General features: G+C 42.7%; 1 pseudogene; it reads right to left on the bottom strand.

Moving 5' to 3' along the window:
* Positions 1-16,902: 16,902 nt before the first annotated feature.
* On the bottom strand, positions 16,903-21,946 carry LOC102935452 (annotated as a pseudogene).
* Positions 21,947-23,808: the final 1,862 nt, after the last annotated feature.

Here is a 23,808-nt window from a genome sequence, read left to right as displayed (position 1 = left end):
CTGAATAGAGATAAGATCCTCACCCGTTCCAGAATGCTCCCTTTTACAGACTAATCTCCTTTAGCCTGGGTCCAGCAATCACTTACACCCTTTGCACACTGTCCTTTGTTCCAGTTTCTTTCAAGTATCCTGGGGGGTAGGGAGGCTCTCTCTTTAGCCAGCTGAAGACCACCATGGAGGGGTCTCTCAGGGGTTTAAATAGACTTTTTCTTGTGAGTGGAGACCCCCTCCTCATTCCTATGCACAGTCCAGCTCCAAGATGGATTTTAGGAGTTACCTGGGCAAGTCACATGTCCATGCATGACTCACAGTTTTTACAGGTAGCATCCATTGTTTACATGCTACCTTGAACGTCCTCAAGTAGACTTCTTATGTGGATTGGAGCATTCCCAGATTCATTGTCCTTTAAGCATCTCTTGATTAGGTACTTAACTTCAACCTTCCTTTCTCCAGGAACTGACCAGATGCTCTACTAAGGTTATTTAGAAATCAAGCCAGTATTCAGCCAATATTTATAACTTTGAATACAAAAATGATACATGCATGCAGATAGGATTAATAGATTCGGTAGATTATAACCTTTATATAGATATGTTACATAGTATATGTAGCATAGATAGATTCAGTAGATCATATTCCAGTTATGTCGTATTCCCATAAAGCATTATGGGGTACAGCATCATACTACATAACAAAATGAAAGATACTAAGGGAATTTATTTGTTTGCAGGTATCATCACATAGTCAATGATCGTAGGGGTTAGAAAAATGAAATGTACATATCTTTCAGGATTTGAGAAGAGAAAGCAGACGAAAACTAGACAGACGCAAGAAAAGGGAAAAATAACTTCACAAATTTCTTCAGGCACAATCCAAGTCAAGTCAGTTGACTGAGCTGAGCAATGCTGACATTCAAGGCTCTTCAGAGGTGGGAAGTGAAAGTGGTGTTGTAAGAGAAAAAGAAAAGGCGGTGTGTGAGGAATCCAAAATATTACCACATTCAGAAAACAATGTTATGGTTGTTGCAGAGGAAGAGAAGGAAATCCAGCCTCTTTGGATAGACAATGGAGAACGCAGCAGTAACACTGCTATAACTGAGAAACTGGTACAGTCGACTAGTCCTGCTGCTGTAGATGGGAATGATGAAGAAGAGTTGTGCAGTAACAACCCAGCCTCTTGGAAGTACCTAGATATAAAGAAAGAGAGATCTTATTGTATTGAAGGGTCCACCACATAAGCCCAAAAACTTTCCTCATGATTCTTTTGGCAGGAAATTGCTGATAACTGGTTTTTCTAAACATCTGAGTAATGGCGAACGTATTGAAAGAGACGGGATGATGATGCCTCCTACTACAATATGGTTTAAAGTGCTTCAGTGTATTAATGATAAGAACACGGTCCTACAAAGCTCCAAATTAACAATGGAAGAGGGAGCTAAACATGTGAGCAACTAAGTCAAGGAAATTCAAACAATGAAAGATTCTTGGCCAATTTTTTTTGAAGCCAAACAAGTTGCTTCAAGCCTCGGCATTGACCCAAAAATGAAAAGTGGCTCAAGGATCCGGAAGAACAAGTGATTCTTTGACAACACAGGGGGATGCAGACTATACATTTGACTCTCCCGATATTCAGTTCAAAGTACAGGTTTTCTTCCCGACAATGGATTTTATTCTATCAGAGCTAGGAGGTCTTGGCGAAAGAATGGCTGAAGTCTCAAATTTATTTTCACCTATTTTGTGTCTGCCATATAAAGAAGATGAATCTTCCATAGAAAATTTTGTTGACACTTTGGCCACAGCATAGCCAAAAGACCTCCAGAGAGAAGATCTTAAAGAGGAACTTAGAATCTTTTGCAAAATAAAGGAAGATTCCAACTTAAGAGTTGATGGACATATAACCTCTGCACTTACACTTCTTAATGCTCTCTTCAAAAAAGGGTTGGAAAATGTGTTTCCACAGATTTTTATTTGTTTACACCTACTAACAGTGTTGCCAGTGTCGGTAGCATCGGGAGAGTGTGCATTTAGTAAGCTAACATTAATTAAAAATAATTTTTGTTCAGCCACCGGGGAAGAAAGGCTGAACCATTTGCTCACTTTGAGCATAGAATATGAAATGGCCAAAGACATAGGTTTTGATGACATTATTAATGAGTTCACCAAAATGAAAGCGAGGAAAAAAATTGCAGCTGTATAATTAATGTTCAGAACAATTTGTAAAAAAATGATTTCATAAGAAGCATTATGTAATTGCAAATGTATACATACCATTAAAGCATTTAATGTTTTTAAATAATGTATTTCATGTATTTTCAAATTATTAAAAATTAATTTTTGAATGTATTTCACTGGTTATTTTTTAACATTTCCAAATACATGTTACTATAGTATTGCAACTTTTTTTTAATGGAAGGGGCCCCCGAAATTGCTTTGCCCCAGGCCCCCTGAATTCTCTGGGTGGCCCTGCTTTAAATAGGTGTGCTGGGAGGGCAGAATTAATGTATGCACTGTGGAGATGAAGAGCAGTATTAAGTCATGTCCAGAAGGAGGCAGTACTTTGTGTAAAATTATGTAAATGTTTGTAAATTTAAGCTGTGGGCAGGTATGCAAATATAGCTCAGCTGGGCCCCAGAGATCCATGTCTATCCTTTACTTTCTTTTGTTTTAATTTGTTCTGTTATTAGTGCTCCTTCCTTTGAGATGGGATCCTAACGGTTTGTGGTGGTGGTTTTTCTCTATACTCAGTGGTTGTGAATTGCCCCACTGATTCTTTTGATACACATTTTTCACTAGTATGTTAGGATTTGTCTCCCCGGTTCATATTCAGAATATCACAGTGCTCTGAATAATACTCTCTCTTTTCTTCCTTTTACCTTCAATTATTTTTATGTAATTCTGAACTTTGAAGAGTTTTCCTTTTGAAGAAAATTCTAGTTAGTTCTATTATTGTTGTTCTGTAGGGTTAATCATGCTGGTGAATAGCTTTGTATTTACAGCAGTTGATACTGCTACTATTCTACTGGATTACATAGTTGTCTTTCTATATTAACAGGTTTCAGAGTAGCAGCCTTGTTAGTCTGTATCCGCAAAAAAAAAAAAAAGGAGTACTTGTGGCACCTTAGAGACTAACAAATTTATTTGAGAAAATTTATGCTCAGATACATTTGTTAGTCTCTAAGGTGCCACAAGTACTCCTTTTCTTTCTGTATTAATGCCTTTTTCATCCCTTTCAGTTCCCTTGGGCTTATAGTGCACAATCCATGGGGGAGGGAGGGAGGAAGGAAGGGGAAGCACCTGTAAGGCCCTACTCTGTAAACTATACAAAACATACCCAGTGAATAGTGCAACAGGGAGCTCTGCAGGCTCTGTCATTCATTACACTAAAACAACGAAATCACCCATGTATGCAATGCGCGCTCTGCCTGCTGTGTTTTTCCTCGTTTGTTTAAATAGACAAGGTTTATGGCACAGGACCCTAAGAGCCAATTAAAGCAAAAGTGAAACTGACACTTGATAACAGCAGTAGTACTTGGGTAGGGTAAGGAATCGTATGTTGCCATTGTCTATCCCATAGCTATTTTGAATTATTGTTATTTGTATTATTGTAAGGCACCCCAGTCATGGACCAGGACCCCATTGTGCTAGGCGCTGTACAAACACAGAACAAGGGGAGAATACCACTTTATCATCGTAAGTATCCCTCTTTCCATCAAGGTTTCTCTGTTGTAACTTACGTTTTCCCCTCTCTCCAATCTTAATCATATTTTTCAACCGCCAGCTCCCCTCTCTCTTGCCCTGCCATTCCTTCTGCTCCAGGAATCAATTGCCTTTCTAAGCATGCCAGCTCTAGACACTGTAAATGTCATTGCCTCCAGCCCTTTACCCCATCCAGTGCTCCTGACACAAACATGTACCTGCTTCCTCGTTTTTACTGCTCAGCCTGTCAGGCTTGCTGTTTGGCTGGAGGAGTGTTGAATGAATTGTAATTCACCCTTGTGCTTGCCTTGAATGTATAAACACAGAGAAAACAATCCTAAAATATTTTTGATCATTTGGGGAAAGTTAACTGCCAAAAAAATGTCTAGTGGATCTAAGTGTGCTGGGTGCATTTCTCCTTGCCACACTTACACCAATCAAATAAGATCCACTGGGCCCATTTCTTGGAGAGATGTAAAGGGGGTGAAACTAGAAATGTCACCCCTTGGAAAATTTCTCCATCCTAAGGGAGATCCTTGGCTAGCACAGAGCCTTTACAATGGCTTTAGGCTGACCCCCCTACCTGGCTCTGGAATAGGTGTGGTGGCTATGGAACCATGAGCAGCCAGAATGTAAGCTAGAGCAAGCCTATGGCTGCTCTGCGTTGCGTCAGGGGGCAGAATCCTGGAAGGTGCTTAGTTGCTGTGCCAAGTAGATCTTGGTTGGAGCACAGTGTCAAGTCCACCGTGTGCAAATTAATCACTTCCCCATTTCTTTGCCTACATAAGTGACCTTATTTTTCCCACAGTTCAAGTGGTGAAAAGGATGTTTACATTTCTTTAACCACCCTGCCACAGTGACTGAGTTGACTGTAAATGGAGTTATGTTTACAACTGAAATGTTGATAATAATTTTAAGATGTTAATTATTTTAAAGAATAATAAGGAGATATTAATGAATATTCATTGAAATTAAAATTGCATTTTTTTGTTTTTATTTGGATTGTGGATCTATATATGTAGCATAGGGAATATGTTCAATAAGGAGTGAATGTTGTTTGGAATTTCTGTTCAGATGGTGGCGGCTAATGACTTACCTAATCATTTCCTGTTTTTTTAATGTGTTTTAGGGAGAAAACTTATAGGATAACCACTTTAAAGATTTCAATATTAGGACTGAGTGAGAAACATTTTTCCTGTCTGTAACAGAGTGGCACTCACCTCTCTCTCTGGTTGCAGTAAGTCTTCAGTGATTCAGTCCTCTGGCCAGCTCACCCACAGACTATAAGTTCAACACAAGCAAAACAAACCCCTTCCAGGATATGCAGTCTGGGAGAGGCCTACCTCAGTACCCCACAGTTGGAACATCTCTTGCTTCAGCCCTCCCTGGGCTCAGTCCCTTAAATAGTCCTGGCTCTGGCATAGGGCCATAACCCCAAGGCTTCCTCCCTGGACCCAATGCCTTCATCCTCTCTGGGCCCTATTGGCCTTAGCTGGGCCACTAAACAGTTCAGGTCCCCTTCTGGGGGTATATCAAAGTCCAATATCACTGACCCTCTTGGAAGTCTTCAGTCCCCTCTCCTGGAGATAGTTCAGTTCCCCTCTTGGGGGTTAGGCCAGTTCATCTGTGGCCAGTTGGGGGAAACCAGGCATGACCACTACTTCAGGTCCCAGCCCAGGAACCCTATAAGTAGCAGCTATGTGCTACTGCATCCCCTTTAACTCAACTGCTCCTGTTCCCTGGGCTACTTCCTTGCAGCCCTTCTTCACCTTCATGAACACTTCACCCTTACCGTTGGGCATTCAGCTACCAAATCTCAGCAGTCAGCCAGGAGCTCCTTCTTATTCCCCTGGTCCCTGCCATCAACTTCTCTGTCCATGGTACTACAGTTCCTTCTGCCAGCCAGGAACACCATCCTTGATCCTCTGCTTCCCCCCCAACAACTGACTCTGCTCAGGTACTGCAGCTCTTTTTATATGGCCTTGTTGGGCCTGGATTGGCTGCTTCCCTGCAGTCTCTTCCTGATTGGCTGTTTGGAGAACTCACCTCCACTGCTCTTTTCTGGGACAGGGTATGGTAGGACCATGAGGCCTCCAGCAGAAGGCCTTTGGGTCTCATACACCTGTCAGACCACCCCACAAAAAAATTAGATTTTTTTTTAATTCCTATTCCACAACAGAATGAAACAAAGGCCTTTTCAAGTTTTTCATGAAAAACAAGAGAGACAGAAACCTACCTCAAAATACCCAATAGCCTGGGTAGTTAGGACAGTCCGCTGGAATGCAGAAAATTCAGATTCATGTCCCTGCTCTGAATCAGACCAGCTCTACTCAACAGGTGGGTTTTTTGTTAATGAATTATACTTTCATATACATCATGTTATCACAACTGACATAAAGCTAATCTATTTATGGTACCTCCTCAAGTCTTTTCTTTTGAAATTAAATAAATAACCAATCTGAATGTTTCAAATATTTAATATTCACAATAACCACAGTGTGAACTAGAGGGGAAAACACAGTTGTTGTTTGTAGGAAACACATGAGGAGGAAATAAGCCCATTCTCTAGATAAGTAACAATCAGCAGAAAACTGCCATGCCATCAGGTTTTACAAAGGATGGAGTAGAATGTGTTGGAAGATTAGAATGGAATGAAAGTTGTATAGAACACAAATACCTGACAGAAGAATGATAAAAGAGCATGGTCTGGCAGTCTGCAGAAATGATTCAAATAAATCTCTGTGCTTTGGCAAAATAAATTAAGAAACAGAAACAAAATAACCCATATGATTCATGTATTTTTCTTTCTTACTTTTTCAGTTGATGTATGTAATGTCTAAGGTGATCTCTCATGTCATCTTCCCTCTAAAAGGGAACAGTTCGCTTTTAGTTATATTGGAAATATACAGTAGTGAAAGTATGGCTTATTTACTTGTTGGTCTGGTTTATGTTAAATGGCACCTCATGAAGTAAAGTAATACATTTTATAATTGGAAAAGGGGTTATATAATACTAATGAGTAAGAGGTAGTGAAGACAGCTTTACTGGCTTATAAAAAGCAAAACAGTTGGGAACTCACTAAGAAACACAATAAGAATATGTCAATAAACTCTCATTTTCACAAGAATATAAAACTCCCAAGACACTAACTTGAAAGCATCCTATCATTCCCCCACTACACCATATTTTCTGTAAAGTCTATACGCAAGTTTCTGTCTTTCAGTGTTAAGTCTCTATAAAGTTCAGCCAATCTTGCTGAAAGAAAATGAGTTGTAAAAACAAATCTGAACTGTCTTCAGAAGTTTCTATTCAAGGACAAACTGAACATTTGCAAGTTTAAGCTTAAGCACAGCACAGTACTTGGGGCTTTCTACATGGTACACACTCCTGTCAGGAACATTGGCTTAAAGCAAACAGTGTTTCTATTTGGTAGAAATAACTAGTTACGACCTAAAATGTGACATTTATTATTATATAATATTTTTGGGCAGGGATTTTCAACCTTTTATCATTTGCAGACCCCTAAAAAATTTCAGATGGCACTGCAGACCCCTTTGGAAATCTTAGACATAGTCTGCAGACAACAGGTTGGAAACCATTGTTTTAGAGCCTATTAGCTGAAATTACCAGATGTATTAATGTTAGGAAAGTGCTGTAGCAATTAACAACAATTAGGTTTCTTACCATAAATGTAGGACCATAAATAAATAGCATTTTATCTGAACATTTCAGTTATGCACTCAAACATTTAACTGACATAATGTGCTGCCACTCCCTATGTTTTCTTCTCTCACTTCCTATCTACATAGATTTGGGGCTAGTAACATTCAGAATAAAAATAAACCAATTTCATTTCAACCTCTCAATATGTTGCCCAGCTCTGTGTTACAGTAAGGGTAGAATAGAAGGATGCCGAATCCTGCCAAGAGCTTTTTAGACAAACATTCAGAATAAGGTGTTAGTATTCTTCCCAAAGAACCACCATTAAAGTGAATACAATTGTAGATAATTGGTATGGTATTGTAATGGGCACGACTATATTTCAAGTCCCCCTTCATTATAAATCCATTTGGCATCCATTCTAATTGCCAGGCTACCCTCGCAAAGAATGTATTTAATGTTTCTGTGGATGTCATATGCACCTTGTGCTTTTATGGCACTTCTATTGTAATCCAACATTAATTATATTTCCCATTAAAGCACTGCAAAATGGTGCTATATGAAATGCGTGGATTTTGTAAATGAGAAAATTGAGCTCATTTCAGTCTGCTTTGATCACATTTTACCTTTATTACACTTTGATACTATAATTCTCTTCCTTTTCAGTCAGGGGTTATTGATATCCTGAACACACAGAGGAAATCTTATAGAAGATTTATACTATTGTTTCCTTTTTTCCAGGTTTTCTGTCATTTCCACAAGCATTTTAAAATATTTTACTGCTTTATGATTGTTACTGAGTTCATAAAAGATAAGATGGAAGGAATAGGACTAATAGAGTATTATCTGCTGCTCATTAGAGATGGAAACATAGTAAATAGACACAACAGCAGACTACTGATGGATTGATACATGTGAGGCAGATAAACCTATATATAAAAACTCAGCCCCAAAACTGTGCTCAGAGGAGGAAAAGGCTTTTATTTGTCCTGAGTTGAAAAGTCTAACCTTTCCCACCAGATGTTGTGTATCAAAAATGTTTTTCAAAGTTGAGCTGCCAAAATATAAAGGGGGAATTTTCAGCAATTGTTGGTAGAACAGGAATTGTCCTTCCCTGTGCATGGCTGAGAGAATGTGTGATTCGTGTTTTCCTAGGATTTCAGTTCTAGTGTTTTACTAGTGTAACCCACACACCTCCTGGGTGCGGTCTTCTGTCCCATCTAGTGGCACCAAGACCACTTAGCCCTGGTCTACACTAGGACTTTAGGTCCAATTTAGCAGCGTTAAATCGATGTAAACCTGCACCCGTCCACACGATGAAGCCCTTTATTTCGACTTAAAGGGTTCTTAAAATCGATTTCCTTACTCCACCCCGACAAGTGGATTAGCGCTTAAATCGGCCTTGCCGGGTCGAATTTGGGGTACTGTGGACACAATTCGACGGTATTGGCCTCCGGGAGCTATCCCAGAGTGCTCCATTGTGACCGCTCTGGACAGCACTCTCAACTCAGATGCACTGGTCAGGTAGACAGGAAAAGAACCGCGAACTTTTGAATCTCATTTCCTGTTTGGCCAGCATGGCAAGCTGCAGGTGACCATGCAGAGCTCATCAGCAGAGGTGACCATGATGGAGTCCCAGAATCGCAAAAGAGCTCCAGCATGGACTGAACGGGAGGTATGGGATCTGATCGCTGTATGGGGAGAGGAATCCGTGCTATCACAACTCCGTTCCAGTTTTCGAAATGCCAAAACCTTTGTCAAAATCTCCCAGGGCATGAAGGACAGAGGCCATAACAGGGACACGAAGCAGTGCCGCGTGAAACTTAAGGAGCTGAGGCAAGCCTACCAGAAAACCAGAGAGGCGAACGGCCACTCCGGGTCAGAGCCCCAAACATGCCGCTTCTATGATGAGCTGCATGCCATTTTAGGGGGTTCAGCCACCACTACCCCAGCCATGTTGTTTGACTCCTTCAATGGAGATGGAGGCAACACGGAAGCAGGTTTTGGGGACGAAGAAGATGATGATGATGATGAGGTTGTAGATAGCTCACAGCAAGCAAGCGGAGAAACCGGTTTTCCCGACAGCCAGGAACTGTTTCTCACCCTGGACCTGGAGCCAGTACCCCCCAAACCCACCCAAGGCTGCCTCCTGGACCCGGCAGGCGGAGAAGGGACCGCCGGTGAGTGTACCTTTTAAAATACTATACATGGTTTAAAAGCAAGCATGTGAAAGGATTACTTTGCCCTGGCATTCGTGGCTCTCCTGGATGTACTCCCAAAGCCTTTGCAAAGGGTTTCTGGGGAGGGCAGCCTTATTGCGTCCTCCATGGTAGGACACTTTACCACTCCAGGCCAGTAACACATACTCGGGAATCATTGTACAACAAAGCATTGCAGTGAATGTTTGCTGGCGTTCAGACAACATCCGTTCTTTATCTCTCTGTGTTATCCTCAGGAGAGTGAAATATCATTCATGGTCACCTGGTTGAAATAGGGTGCTTTTCTTCAGGGGACACTCAGAGGAGCCCGTTCCTGCTGGGCTGTTTGCCTATGGCTGAACAGAAATGTTCCCCGCTGTTAGCCACGGGGAGGGGGGAGGGTTGAGGGGGTAGCCACGCGGTGGGGGGAGGCAAAATGCGACCTTGTAACGAAAGCTCATGTGCTATGTATGTAATGTTAACAGCAAGGTTTACCCTGAAAGAGTATAGCCACTGTTTTATAAAATGTGTCTTTTTAAATACCGCTGTCCCTTTTTTTCTCCACCAGCTGCATGTGTTTCAATGATCACAGGATCTTCTCCTTCCCAGAGGCTAGTGAAGATTAGAAAGAAAAAAAAATGCACTCGTGATGAAATGTTCTCTGAGCTCATGCTGTCCTCCCACACTGACAGAGCACAGACGAATGCGTGGAGGCAAATAATGTCAGAGTGCAGGAAAGCACAAAATGACTGGGAGGAGAGGTGGCGGGCTGAAGAGAGTAAGCGGCGGGCTGAAGACAGGGCTGAAGCTCAAATGTGGCGGCAGCGTGATGAAAGGAGGCAGAATTCAATGCTGAGGCTGCTGGAGGATCAAACCAGTATGCTCCAGTGTATGGTTGAGGTGCAGCAAAGGCAGCTGGAGCACAGACTGCCACTATAGCCCCTGTGTAACCAACGACCCTCCTCCCCAAGTTCCATAGCCTCCACACCCAGACGCCCACGAATGCGGTGGGGGGGCCTCCAGCCAACCAGCCACTCCACCACAGAGGATTGCCCAAAAAACAGAAGGCTGGCATTCAATAAATTTTAAAGTTGTAAACTTTTAAAGTGCTGTGTGGCATTTTCCTTCCCTCCTCCACTGCCCCTCCTGGGCTACCTTGGTAGTCATCCCCCTATTTGTGTGATGAATGAATAAAGAATGCATGAATGTGAAGCAACAATTATTTTATTTCCTCTGCAAGCGGTGATCGAAGGGAGGAGGGGAGGGTGATTAGCTTACAGGGAAGTAGAGTGAACCAAGGGGCGGGGGGTTTCATCAAGGAGAAACAAACAGAACTTTCACACCGTAGCCTGGCCAGTCATGAAACTGGTTTTCAAAGCTTCTCTGATGCGTACCGCACCCTCCTGTGCTCTTCTAACCGCCCTGGTGTCTGGCTGCGCGTAACCAGCAGCCAGGCGATTTGCCTCAACCTCCCACCCCGCCATAAACGTCTCCCCCTTACTCTCACAGATATTGTGGAGCACACAGCAAGCAGTAATAACAGTGGGAATATTGGTTTCGCTGAGGTCTAAGCGAGTCAGTAAACTGCGCCAGCACGCCTTTAAACGTCCAAATGCACATTCTACCACCATTCTGCAGTTGCTCAGCCTGTAGTTGAACAGCTCCTGACTACTGTCCAGGCTGCCTGTGTACGGCTTCATGAGCCATGGCATTAAGGGGTAGGCTGGGTCCCCAAGGATAACTATAGGCATTTCAACATCCCCAACAGTTATTTTCTGGTCTGGGAATAAAGTCCCTTCCTGCAGCTTTTGAAACAGACCAGAGTTCCTGAAGATGCGAGCGTCATGTAACTTTCCCGGCCATCCCACGTTGATGTTGGTGAAATGTCCCTTGTGATCCCCCAGAGCTTGCAGCACTATTGAAAAGTACCCCTTGCGGTTTTTGTACTCGCCGGCTTGGTCCTCCGGTGCCAAGATAGGGATATGGGTTCCGTCTATGGCCCCACCACAGTTAGGGAATCCCATTGCAGCAAAGCCATCCACTATGACCTGCACATTTCCCAGGGTCACTACCCTTGATATCCGCAGATCTTTGATTGCGTGGGCTACTTGCATCACAGCAGCCCCCACAGTAGATTTGCCCACTCCAAATTGATTCCCAACTGACCGGTAGCTGTCTGGCGTTGCAAGCTTCCACAGGGCTATCGCCACTCGCTTCTCAACTGTGAGGGCTGCTCTCATCTTGGTATTCATGCGCTTCAGGGCAGGGGAAAGCAAGTCACAAAGTTCCATGAAAGTGCCCTTACGCATGCGAAAGTTTCGCAGCCACTGGGAATCGTCCCAGGCCTGCAACACTATGCGGTCCCACCAGTCTGTGCTTGTTTCCCGAGCCCAGAATCGGCGTTCCACAGCATGAACCTGCCCCATTAGCACCATGATGCATGCATTGGCAGGGCCCATGCTTTCAGAGAAATCTGTGTCCATGTCCTGATCACTCACGTGACCGCGCTGACGTCGCCTCCTCGCCCGGTATCGCTCTGCCAGGTTCTGGTGCTGCCTATACTGCTGGATAATGTGTGTGGTCTTTAATGTGCTCCTAATTGCCAAAGTGAGCTGAGCAGCCTCCATGCTTGCCTTGGTATGGCGTCCGCACAGAAAAAAGGCGCGGAACGATTTTCTGCCGTTGCTCTGACGGAGGGAGGGGCGACTGACGACACGGCTTACAGGGTTGGCTTCAGGGAGCTAAAATCAACAAAGGGGGTGGCTTTACATCAAGGAGTATTTCAGGCAGGACTTCACGGAGGGTTCCAATAAGAAATGGTGCACCTAAGTTATTGTTCTTATTGGAACAAGGAGGTTAGTCTGGCCTCTGATTGATACATGGCTAGATTTACCTCGCTGCACCTTCCCTGTGAGTGACTGCAGTGTGACCTAGAGGAATGAGTCCCCTAGACGGGGGAGGAGGCAAATGAGTACAAAACAAATCTGGTCTATTTCTTGTTTTGATACACTCCATCTATCTTTTATAGCTTTGGCTGGCAGCAGACGGTGCAGAAGGACTGCATGCCATCCACATCTCAGGGCTGCTCGGCAGAAGATGGTACAATACGACTGCTAGCCATCCTCATCTCTTGCCTGCCCGACAGAAGATGATGCAATAGGACTGCTAGCAATCCATATCGCCTGCCTGTTCACCATAGATGGTTCAATAGGACTGACTGCAGGACTAAAGAGAATGACTTGATCAAGTCACTCCAAATTTAGTCCCTGCGCCCATGTCTGCCCAGGCGCTCCTGATCGACCTCACACAGGCAACCAGGAGCACCTCGGACATGACAATGACGGCTATCAGTCCTATTGCACCGTCTGCTGCCACAAGGCAATGGGTTGCTGCTACTGTGTAGCAATGCAGTACCGTGTTTGCCAGCACCCAGGAGACATACGGTGACAGTGAGCTGAGTGGGCTCCATGCTTGCCGTGGTATGGCGTCTGCACAGGTAACTCAGGAAAAAAGGCGCGAAACGATTGTCTGCCCTTGCTTTCACGGAGGGAGGGAGGGAACGGGGGCCTGACGATATGTACCCAGAACCACCCGCAACAATGTTTTAGCCCCATCAGGCATTGGGATCTGAACCCAGAATTCCAATGGGCAGCGGAGACTGCGGGAACTGTGGGATAGCTACCCACAGTGCAACACTCCGGAAGTCGACTCTAGCCTCGGTACTGTGGAAGCACTCCGCCGAGTTAATGCACTTAGAGCATTTTCTGTGGGGACACACACACTCGAATATATAAAACCGATTTCTAAAAAAACGACTTCTATAAATTCGACCAAATTTCATAGTGTAGACATACCCTTAGAGAGAGACAGAGAGATTAATGAGTTTGCTCTATAGCAGGTGTGGCCAACCTACAGGCGCCAACTTTGCAATGTGCCAGAGAGTGCTCACTGCTCCACCCCTGGCTCTGCCACAGGCCCTGCCCCCACTGCCCCCCCCCTTCCCACACCCTCCCAAGCCTGCCGTGCCCTCGCTCCTCCCTCTCCCCCTCTGAGCCTCCTGCACGCCACAAAACAGCTGATGGGGAGGGAGGGAAAGGCGCTGATCATCAGGGCTGTCAGTGGGTGGGAGGCGCTGGGGGGGCTGCTGACGTATTACTGTGGCTCTTTGGCAATGTACATTGGTAAATTCTGGCTCCTTCTAAGGCTCAGGTTGGCCACCCCTGCTCTATAGTCTTAGCTACCAGCCAGGTGGCTTTTAGCTCACACAGTAGAGGCTCATGCACTAAGCTCCAGAGGCCCCAGGTTTGACCCTGCACGACGACAACCGGGGCCTGTCGGTGTTACACTTGCTTTGCTTTTTTTAATTAATTTTGAGTCAGGTCTTTTGTACAATAGTTGACATAATGCCTGTGGACTGACACATGACCTCAAATGCCTTTGGAATGGCTGACTGAATGACTGGATATAATTTTGGATTTGTGGACTTTCTGAGCCCAACATTAGTGAAATAGAAAGGTTCTTTGTTTACATAAAGGTGATCTAGTCAGACCCTATTAGGTGACACCAGTGGCCTCAGAAGGAGAGTGCCCCATTCTGGTTTGCCAGTGAAGTCCTGCGGAGGAGTTCCAAGGGGGAGGAACCAGACACAGACCACCATCTTCAAGAACTAAAGGAAAGGAAGAAGCCTTTGCTTGCTTACCTGAAATGGCTGCTGTCGTGTCTGTTGCTGCCAGCCATGCAATGCCAGCAGATCTGATCAAGAGGGTTGTGCTTCCACCTCCCTCTGAGCGGTAGGAGTCATCTCAGATTTGACATCTACAAGCAAGTAATCTCTAGTCAGCCAGCAAGTCTATTGACATTAAAATGTCTGAGTCAGTGAGACCACTGGCTAACGTTTTCAACTGTATTCCTGCTTCTTGAAGCTGAATGAAACCACCAGAGTCACCACAATCAATCATTTTGGTTTTCTTTTATTTTCTATTAGTAGAGGGATGCCTCTATATCAGGATCTTGAACTGTTTTTTTGGGGGGGGGGGGGTTTGTTTGTTTTTTTTTTAATTCCAGCAGATGGCTGGTGAGTGTGTGTAGAGTGTAAGGGTATACAGAGTGCAGCACCTTCAGAGTAGTTCCTCAAAAACTTAAACAGCCTTAGGTTAAACAACCTGCTGTCAAAAAGATCACATGAATATATTCTATGGATTAGGAGATGCACATTTAATCCTGAGAAATCATGTTGTTTTCACCTACATTTGACATTTGAATATTAAAGGTAACAAGCTGTGTCATATTGAATTGTGTTGGAATGTTTCACTTTAACCTGCCCCCTCCCTCCCACTCCCGCAGCTTGTACGCCAAACAAAATCAGCTACATTCACAGCCCTCATGTCCCTCCCTGGTAGTCAGCGTTTACTTGGCATATCTAATGTTTATTTTCTCCTACCAGCATTTAGAGCAGGCTCATGGGATAAATGAAAAAGATGCTAAAAACCCAACTGCTTCGGGTTTTTTGATTTTTTTAGTGAATTGTAGACAGCTTTCCCTACTGAAGTGAACATGGCTGCTACACGGTAAGAAAATAAGAAGGGGAACAGGCCAGAAAAAAAATCAAACCAGGTTTTTGGGGCGACTTGATAAGGAAATAGCAGGACACCTTCTAACTACGTACTGAGGCTAAAGTGTCTTAACTATTCAGCTGTCACTAAAATACCTTAGAGAGGGGAGCCTTGCTAATGTTGGACCTTTAGGACCCTGTGTGACAGTATTTGGCTGCCAGTGTGCGTTCATATTGTCTGAACACAGCATTTGTAGTAAAGCCTCAGTTCTTTTACATGGTGAGGGAGGCTGAAAATGCAAGCACATTCCTTTTCTCAATTTAGTTGGAGTGAACGCTCCTTCTGCCAGACTATTTATCTCACTCACAACGATTATTTCTGGGACAGAAGCTGGCAGACACCATCAAAAAGGAAAGTGAGAAAGGAAATAAAAGATAAAAACAAGAAAGCAAGAAAATGAAGTGAGCTCCAGCTGCCAGTCAGTCTTCTTCATTCTCCAGGTATCTATCTAGGGGCTAGGGGACAGACTAGCAAATCTAGTTAACTCCTTGGGTCTGCAACATCCATTCTTTCTCCAGAAACAATGGCAGGCAGTTAGAAAGGATTCATTTATATAGAATGTTTTAAACAAATCTCTTGGAAAATCAATTTAACATGTTGAATAGATTTCCAGTGACTTCATCAGCTTTGAATAATGCCAGTACTTACTTTATTGCATTCTACACAGAATTCTACCAAACAACACATTGCAGCTAAAATGAGTTTAAAAAACAGGGACAGACCCTACAATCCTTGCTCATCCAAGTACAGTAACTCCTCACTTAAAGTCATCCAGGTTAACATTGTTACGTTGCTGATCAATTAGGGAACATGCTCGTTTAAAGTTGCGCAATGCTCCCTTATAACGTTGTTTGGCAGCCCCCTGCTTTGTCCACTGCTTGCAGGAAGAGCAGCCCTTTGCAGCTAGCTGCTGGGCGCTTGGAACCAGGGTGTGCCGGCAGCCCCCCTGTCAGCTCCCTGCTCCCCTAAGTTCCCTGTGCGGCAGCCGCCCAGCAGGCTACCAATTGCCAGCAATTCATCTGTCCCTCCCCCCACTTTCATGCACTGCTCCTGCCCTCTGCCTTGGAGCTGCTCCCAGGAGCCTCCTGCTTGCTGTGAGGGGAGCGGGGTGAGAGGGAAGGGGGGGCTAATGTCAGGGTGTCCCCCTCCTCCCTGCTCCTGCCCCCCGCTTACCCCTTCTCCATATAGAGCAGGGTGGGGACACGACAGGGCTCAGGACTGAGAGAGCTTGCTGGCCGCGGCTGCTGTCTCAACTTGCTGATCTACTTAAAAAGGCAGTGTACTTAGAGTGCGGTCAGCGTACTTAAAGGGGCAATGTGCATCTCTCTCTTTCTCATACACACACACACACACGGTGTGTGTCTCTGTCTGCCATACTGTCTCCCCTCCCGCCATTTGTGCTGTCTTGTAGAGTGTGAGGCTACATTAACAACAATGTGTTAACCCCTGAAGGCTCAGCTGAGTGCTAGTTCATCATTTAGCAGTAAGGCATTCCCTGGGAAATATCCCACCCTCTTCCATCCTTTGACTCCACCTCAGCCAAGCTTCACAATCATCATTGCTGTGTATAGTATTAAATTGTTTGTTTAAAACTTATACTGTGTGTGTGTATATATATATATAATATAGTCTTTTGTCTGGTGAAAAACATTTCCCTGGAACCTTACCCCACCTATTTACATTAATTCTTATGAGGAAATTGGATTCACTTAACATCGTTTCGCTTAAAGTCGCATTTTTCAGGAACATAACTACAACGTTAAGCGAGGAGTTACTGTACTCCCATTGAACTCAATGGCACTAATCACATGGAATTGATAGTTCACAAACCGACTGTGCATATATTACCTTTAATATACATTTAAGGTTATAGGCCTGTAGCGTACTATGCAATTAATCAACATTAATGCATATGCAAAGGGTTAGACCATGCCCTTGTCTTACTCAGTTGAGCAAATAAGGCCCCATCCATCCCCAGCCTAGCTAGAACTTGGGTCTGGTTTTGTTGTGGAGCTCAGCCTCTGCCCTCAGATACTTGCTGCTTCAAGAAAATGGACATAAGGGGATGGAGTCTTAGCTCTACCCCTTTCCCCCCTCACAGGCTGGAATAGTTGGCTTGGTGCAAGCGGGAGAAGTAAACTACACTCTTTCAAGGGCTGATATAACTTATTCCTTACCTGAAGCAAAAGTGGAGCAGGGGAGGAATTGTGCTTTGGTGGGATGACTCTTGAGGGTATGTGTCTAAAGGTACAATCTGGCCCAAAGTACATTTTAATAATATTAGAAACATAGCTCATTTTCACCAGTGAGCATGGACTGATAACTCCTTGAGTTATAGAAATCAGAGATGGAAAAAGCCTAGCAGGTCTCGTCCATCCCACTGCCTCTATATAATTGTTCTTTATAGTACATGCTCAAGTGCTTTCTCCAATCTAGTTTTAAAATCATGCATGTGATGAGAAGCTGTAGAAACCTGTTGGGACACTTCCACAGTTAGGGTTAAGGAAATGTTTTCTGATATGCACTCTAAACATTTCTTTCCTCGCTTTCATCCCTTTATTCCTACCTATTTCAGCATCCTAATCAATTCCACTCTTTCTGTTCTAGTATAATAATGGGAATACAACGATCCACAGCCCATAGTTACACTATGTCGTTCCTTATAAATCCCTGATCTCTTATGTTGCTCTTCCATGAATTTTCCCCAGTTTGGCTAAGTCTTTCTGGTATCTAGGTGTCCTAAATTACAGAAGTAATTGTGGTGCAAGTAATCTTATCTCTGGTCAGCAAAACATTTAAACTCTTGCTTAATTTATGAGTAATCCGACTGACTACACTGGGATTGAAGCAGGTGCTTAAAATTAAGCATGTGCTTAAGTGGTTTACCGAACTGAAGCCTGTATTCTGATAATACAACAGAACCAAACTTAGTAGATATTTAATCTTACACTAACAAGTTACAAATTACAACTGAGATATTCGTCCTGATTTAAACTATTCCTTTTAGAGTATATTTAAAAAATAAAATTAAAAAAAACATATCGAAGTGAGACTTTTCTGTAACCATTCTCAGGCCTTGCAGTACACATCATACTTCAGATTTGCTTTCAGCTTGGTTCCCCCTAAACACTCTTTAAATTTAGCATCCATTTCCTGGCTTTGAGCTTCAGTAAAAAGGTTCTTCCAATCTCCAACAGCACCTGGAATAAACAAAAGTAAGAAAAGGATACCCTTGACTATGATGACTGTAGGGACAGATTTAAAAGAAGAATGTCAGATTCCTTTATTATGGTATTTGGGGACAATGCATGTTCATATGCCAGAAATAAACATCTGTTCAGAGGAGGAAAAGTGCATACAGGACCTGATCCACCGTTGCCTGCACCTGGTATAGTCATTTATACCACTACAAGGTGAGTATAAAGAGTGGATATAATGCTTTTGTTCTGATTTGGTTGTATTTGCACGGGTGTAAAAAAGACTATGCAAGGTGCAGTGCAAAGGCCCAAAGAGTTCATAAGTATGACTCGCAACTGCAAGAACAGATTGTCCCCACTTGCAAAATTTGGATCCAGATTTTGAATACCCCTAAATCTGAGGATGTATGGATCTGGGACTGTAGTCTCATCCATTCCAAAGATACTTGTCAACCTATAGGTTGCTTAGATCCAAGATTTTGATTCAGGCCCATAATTAATCCCAGTAGTTGCCTAAGAAACTCAAGAAGAAAATTCTATAGAGATTTAATGGCCTAAATCAAGTTTTAGAGCCTGTTCCATCTCCCACAGAAGTCAGCGGGAATCTCTCCATCGCTGTAATGGGAGCTGGGGAAAGCCATGACTGTGCTATGCTTTAAGGAAACAGGGTAATCAAAGTGATCTATTTATTGATTTTGACCCATGTGGAAATATCAAGTGACTCTCTAAAAGCACCATCCGTGTTTCTCAAACCATTTCTAACCTAGATAATTAGAAAGGAAGAAAGGTTGATTGCCTCCTGTTCCAGATTCCTGTCAAAATTAAATATAATCATTGACAATCCTTGGATTTTTTTTTAAACACAAATTTACCTTTACGGAAGAGAATCGGACCAACTGAGCCATAGATCTCCTGGGATTTTTTTCTCATTACTTGGAAGCTTCCCCTGTCTGCAATAGACTGAATCTGCTCTGCTTTGAGAGAATCCAAAGAATTCAGCTATTTGCTTCGCTCCAGAAGCCAAGTTCTGAAAACAATGTAGTGAAAGGGGTAACATAATATGTTTGCTCTGAAAAAAGGAGTTCCCTTTTTGACTGGTGTGGATCTTGACGCATTAATAACACTTTCACACACAATGCATTTTATATCACCTTGATGCTAAGTGTTACAGATTTGTATCCATGCTCAACTTGTTGCTATAAGATGTTTTGGGAGCCATTATATCTCATTGAGGTCACTAGGAGCTTTGCCATTGACTTGAGTAGGAACAGGATCAGATAAGTCTTGCCTGCAAGTATCAACAGCTTTACCTCTTTCAGGTCTTCGTATGTTATAATCATAACATTTTCATCCTCAATGTGTTTGTTCTAGGCAACCACGTGGTCAAAATAGGAACCCCAGCTGACTGAAAAGAAGATAGAAAACAAGCTTCAGCCTGTATGTTCAATAATTATGCTTTTGTTTCTCTTTAACTAAGAATCACTTTTGCTGCCTTCAGGTTATACCCATACAAATAAACATAACAGAACATCTGTTCAGTTGTGCAGTGTTGTACAATGGAGAAGGCAAGATTTCTCTCTGACTCCTGTAGGCTAGAGGTTTATGTCCTGAAGCACGAACTCCTCTATCTATACTATTGTTTTAGCTTCCATAAGTACATATGCTGTTATTAGGGATCATTCTGAGCAGCCAAGTCCAGATCTCTATCTAGATCTAAACTTCCCTACATTTTGGAAGAAGTGCTTAGAACTGGGATTTTGGTTTGGTCCCAGATGCAGAAACTGAAATGTCTTCACTAGCACTTTTGATTCTGATCAGATCTTGCTTGAAGCTGGCCCTAGTTGGCAGAGGTTTTGCCCAAGACATTAAACTACTATGCAAGTTCATGACTCAAGGGACAACATAATGCCCAGAAGCAGCACTATCGTAGAACTTTCCTCACATTCTGGAGTTCAATTGCAACAATAACTATCAATTAATTTTAGCATTACACAGCTGTTTTCATATTGGCCCCATTTAGTTTGTCTAAAACATTTTTTTCTGCTGCTTAATCTTTCAGATACATTCAAAAATAGTAATTGTACCTTTTCTACTCATGAACTCTGAGAAAAACTCATCCCAGGAGTTATAACTGGGGACGTCTGAGACGTTGTTTAAGAAATGGAAAAACGATGCAGTGGTATCTTGAGGATTTCGAAACAACACCAGTATCTGGAGTGGGAGGGAGAGGTTAGCAATTTTTAGATCTTTTATTTCCCAGGATAACTACAGTGATAGTACAACCAAACATTCTGTAACCAGTAATGTACTGTAACTATTAAATATTTTTATTTATATATAAGACATGAAAAGCAAGCTCAAAATGTTGGCCATAATAAAGTCTCTGGCCACTTTTAAAGCTTGATCTTGTGGTCAAAGAATCATAAAAATGAAAGACTGAAAAAGCCTATATTACTATCATTAATATCCTTCCCTGTCCATGGGGCATTGCTCCCTATTGTTACCTTAGACCTGGTGAATTTCCACTGCAGGTTACAGCCTGTTATTGTGCAAAGCACTATTGCTTTCTCCCTCTGGAAACTGTAGCTGTGCTGTCCCCTTTTATTCCCATTTTCTATGTTATGGCAACAATTATGTCAGCTCTTTTGGATAGTTACTGTAAGCATTTTTTATCACAATTTGTCAGTGTGAAAATAATTCTACTGGCTCTCTCAAGTGACTAAATACAATACAATCTTTAAAAAAAAACAAAACCAAAATCCTAAACTGCTCCTTGACAGCCTGCCCTTTGGGCTTTATTCTGCTCAAATACCAAAAGGGTCAAACTCACTGAGACCTATTGATGTGTAGAATAGGAATAGAATTTAGCCATTGATGTATTTGTATATTTTCAAAAAATATTTCTAAAACAGAGAGTAAAAACAAGGGGGACATAGCTCCTTCCCTGCAATAACTTGCAGGAAGGGATTGGGGTGTAGGAAGCTCCCCAAGCAGCTCAGATCATTCTGTCAGGGAGAGGGTGTCTGTTACCCCCTATTAAGAAATAAACAAGGGGTACTACACTCATGGATTGTCCAAATCCTTCTCTGCACTGGGCCTGGAACCCCCTGTCCTGTCACCTCTCTGGCTACCTGATAGGGTTGCTCCAATGGAACTGTATTGTTAGGTCACTCCCCACCCGTTTCTGCTCCTTGGAGTCACCTCTTCAGAGGTTTCCATGAGTACTCTGCTCTAAAGATAACCAGCATGATTCGATGCTCATTGCCCTAGAGGATTGGCAAGATGTGACAACAATGTGTGTCCTTGGTCCATAGCATCATCCCCCTGGTCCTTGTGGAGATCCCCTTGGAAGGTTTGCCTCAGGGTCCATGGAGATGGTGCTGCAGAGTTGGCTGAGCCATAACTTACCGTGCACTGAGAAATCCCCCCGTGCATTCCAGAAACAACAAGAAATGCATGATGCAAACAGCTTTAACCTCATGCTTTCTGTGAAAAGCTGTGGCCTGAAAGGATGTTATCCTTCCTTCTCCATTCTTCTCCCCAACTTCCTCACTCTTCAGTCTCTTGTCCTCTTGTGTTTTCATATTAGCTTTACATTGTTAGCCCATTGGGGTAGAGATCTTGTCTTTGTATTCACCAGTAAAGCACCACACATGCCTGCACTGCTTTATAAATAATAATCTCTGCCTCAGTGTGATTCTCTGTGAAAGAGAGTTAACTGTACTTCCCAACTTAACAGGTGTTGTGAGGCTAAGTTTTAAATTGCCGTTTCCTGTTTTGCTTTTAGTTCTTTACACACACGCCCATCCTCTCCATTTTTTCCTTTATAAAACTTGGGAAATTAAATGCAAAAGTTCCATTTAATGCTAGTTAAGGTTGTGAGATTAAGCACTCAAATGTCAGGAAATTTTTTAAAAAATAAGGTTTTGCTGGCAATGGGTTACTCCACCACATTAGACATATATAATATTTTCTGTTCCTTTCTCTTGTGTTCAATGTAACCCTTAACAAATGCCTTTTCATTGATGTATGCCTGTTGCATGGTTTCAAAATTCTCCAGCTGCCCCACTCTGTTACAGGTGTTGGAAACCTGCAGGGAGTTGCAGATTCATTCCTCTGAACTCATTAGCAATGTCTTGTCTCTTGTTAAAATTTCCCATCATTGATTTATCACAAGCTGCATTCGTATTAGCAATAGTGGGGAATTTTTTTAAAAATCCCCCCCAGTGCAGACAAAGCTATAGAACCAGGTGTGGCTCATTAAACTAACTGAATTTCTGAATATCTCCAAACTGTAGTGGTGTTTGAAATATAAACCAAACCAAATTATGTAAATAGCCCTTATCCTCATATTAGGCCAGACAAAAAAATCTACAATCCCCAAAATCCCTAAATTATGAGATATTCCAAATCAGATCCACATTTTCAGCTCACCTCTCATTTTGTATTTGTCCCATTTCCGCTGCTTTGGCTTCCTGTCTCTCCATGGTTGAGATATTTACCTTAACCACGGCAAGCCAATTTCTTAAGTCCTTACTAAGGCAAAACTCCCATGGGTGATCAGCATATCTCACAATTAGGCCCACAGTAAGGTCTTTATGATTGGGCCCCAATTGGATTACATCATTTATTCATTCTATTGTAACAGGTTTCTCAACAAAAGATTAAATAAAATTGCACAGGTTCTCCTCTGCAGACCCCTTTGCAAGGTAGAGATCCTCTCTTACATCCATATTATCTCTTAAAACCATAAACCCCCATCTCTTCAGTCTCAAAATGCTTCTCTCCACTGTCCACCAGAAAAAGGAACATGGACTATTGGTGTACTATATTCCGGTCTGGACTGTTTTCTAGTCACTAGGTAAACCATATCAGATCTGGCAAAAACAACTTGAAATTTAAAAATGTTAAAGAAAAGCTTAAACTTCTGCAAAAGCAGCCAATATGCCCTGTCACTTTTCCATCATAATTAGTAACAACACTTTCTCTATTTCATCAGCTACTTTATTCTGTTGTTTTGCCATGTTTGTTGCCTTTGAGTGAAACTGCAGTGTTAGAACAACAATTGCCTTTAAATGGACAGATCTGAAGGGTGGAGAAAAATCCTGGCACTACTTCCTTTTTTTTTTTGAGAACAAAATATCTCATGTTGTTCTCCATATGCAAACCCCACCCAATCAGGTATATTTCTCTCCTCCTTTTCCATCTTCCTGGGACTGGAGAAAGGGTCCAATTCAGCAACACTTAGTCCTAAAAGTAAGGCTTACTCTTATAAGTAGTACCACTGAAGACCAATAGGAGCGGCAGGATTGGGCCCACTGAGACAAACAGGTATAGGAGACAAATCAGTAAGAATGAGAGGCAAAATATTAAATTTAACCTTATATAACATTAACAAGAAGCAAGCCTCTCACACCAATATAATGTTGTTTTTATTTTGGCAGCA

Source organism: Chelonia mydas, chromosome 3 (assembly GCF_015237465.2).
Source record: "Chelonia mydas isolate rCheMyd1 chromosome 3, rCheMyd1.pri.v2, whole genome shotgun sequence".
Taxonomy (NCBI): domain Eukaryota; kingdom Metazoa; phylum Chordata; order Testudines; family Cheloniidae; genus Chelonia; species Chelonia mydas.
Note: the sequence above shows the minus strand (reverse complement) of the source record. Positions and strands in the feature narration are given on the sequence as shown.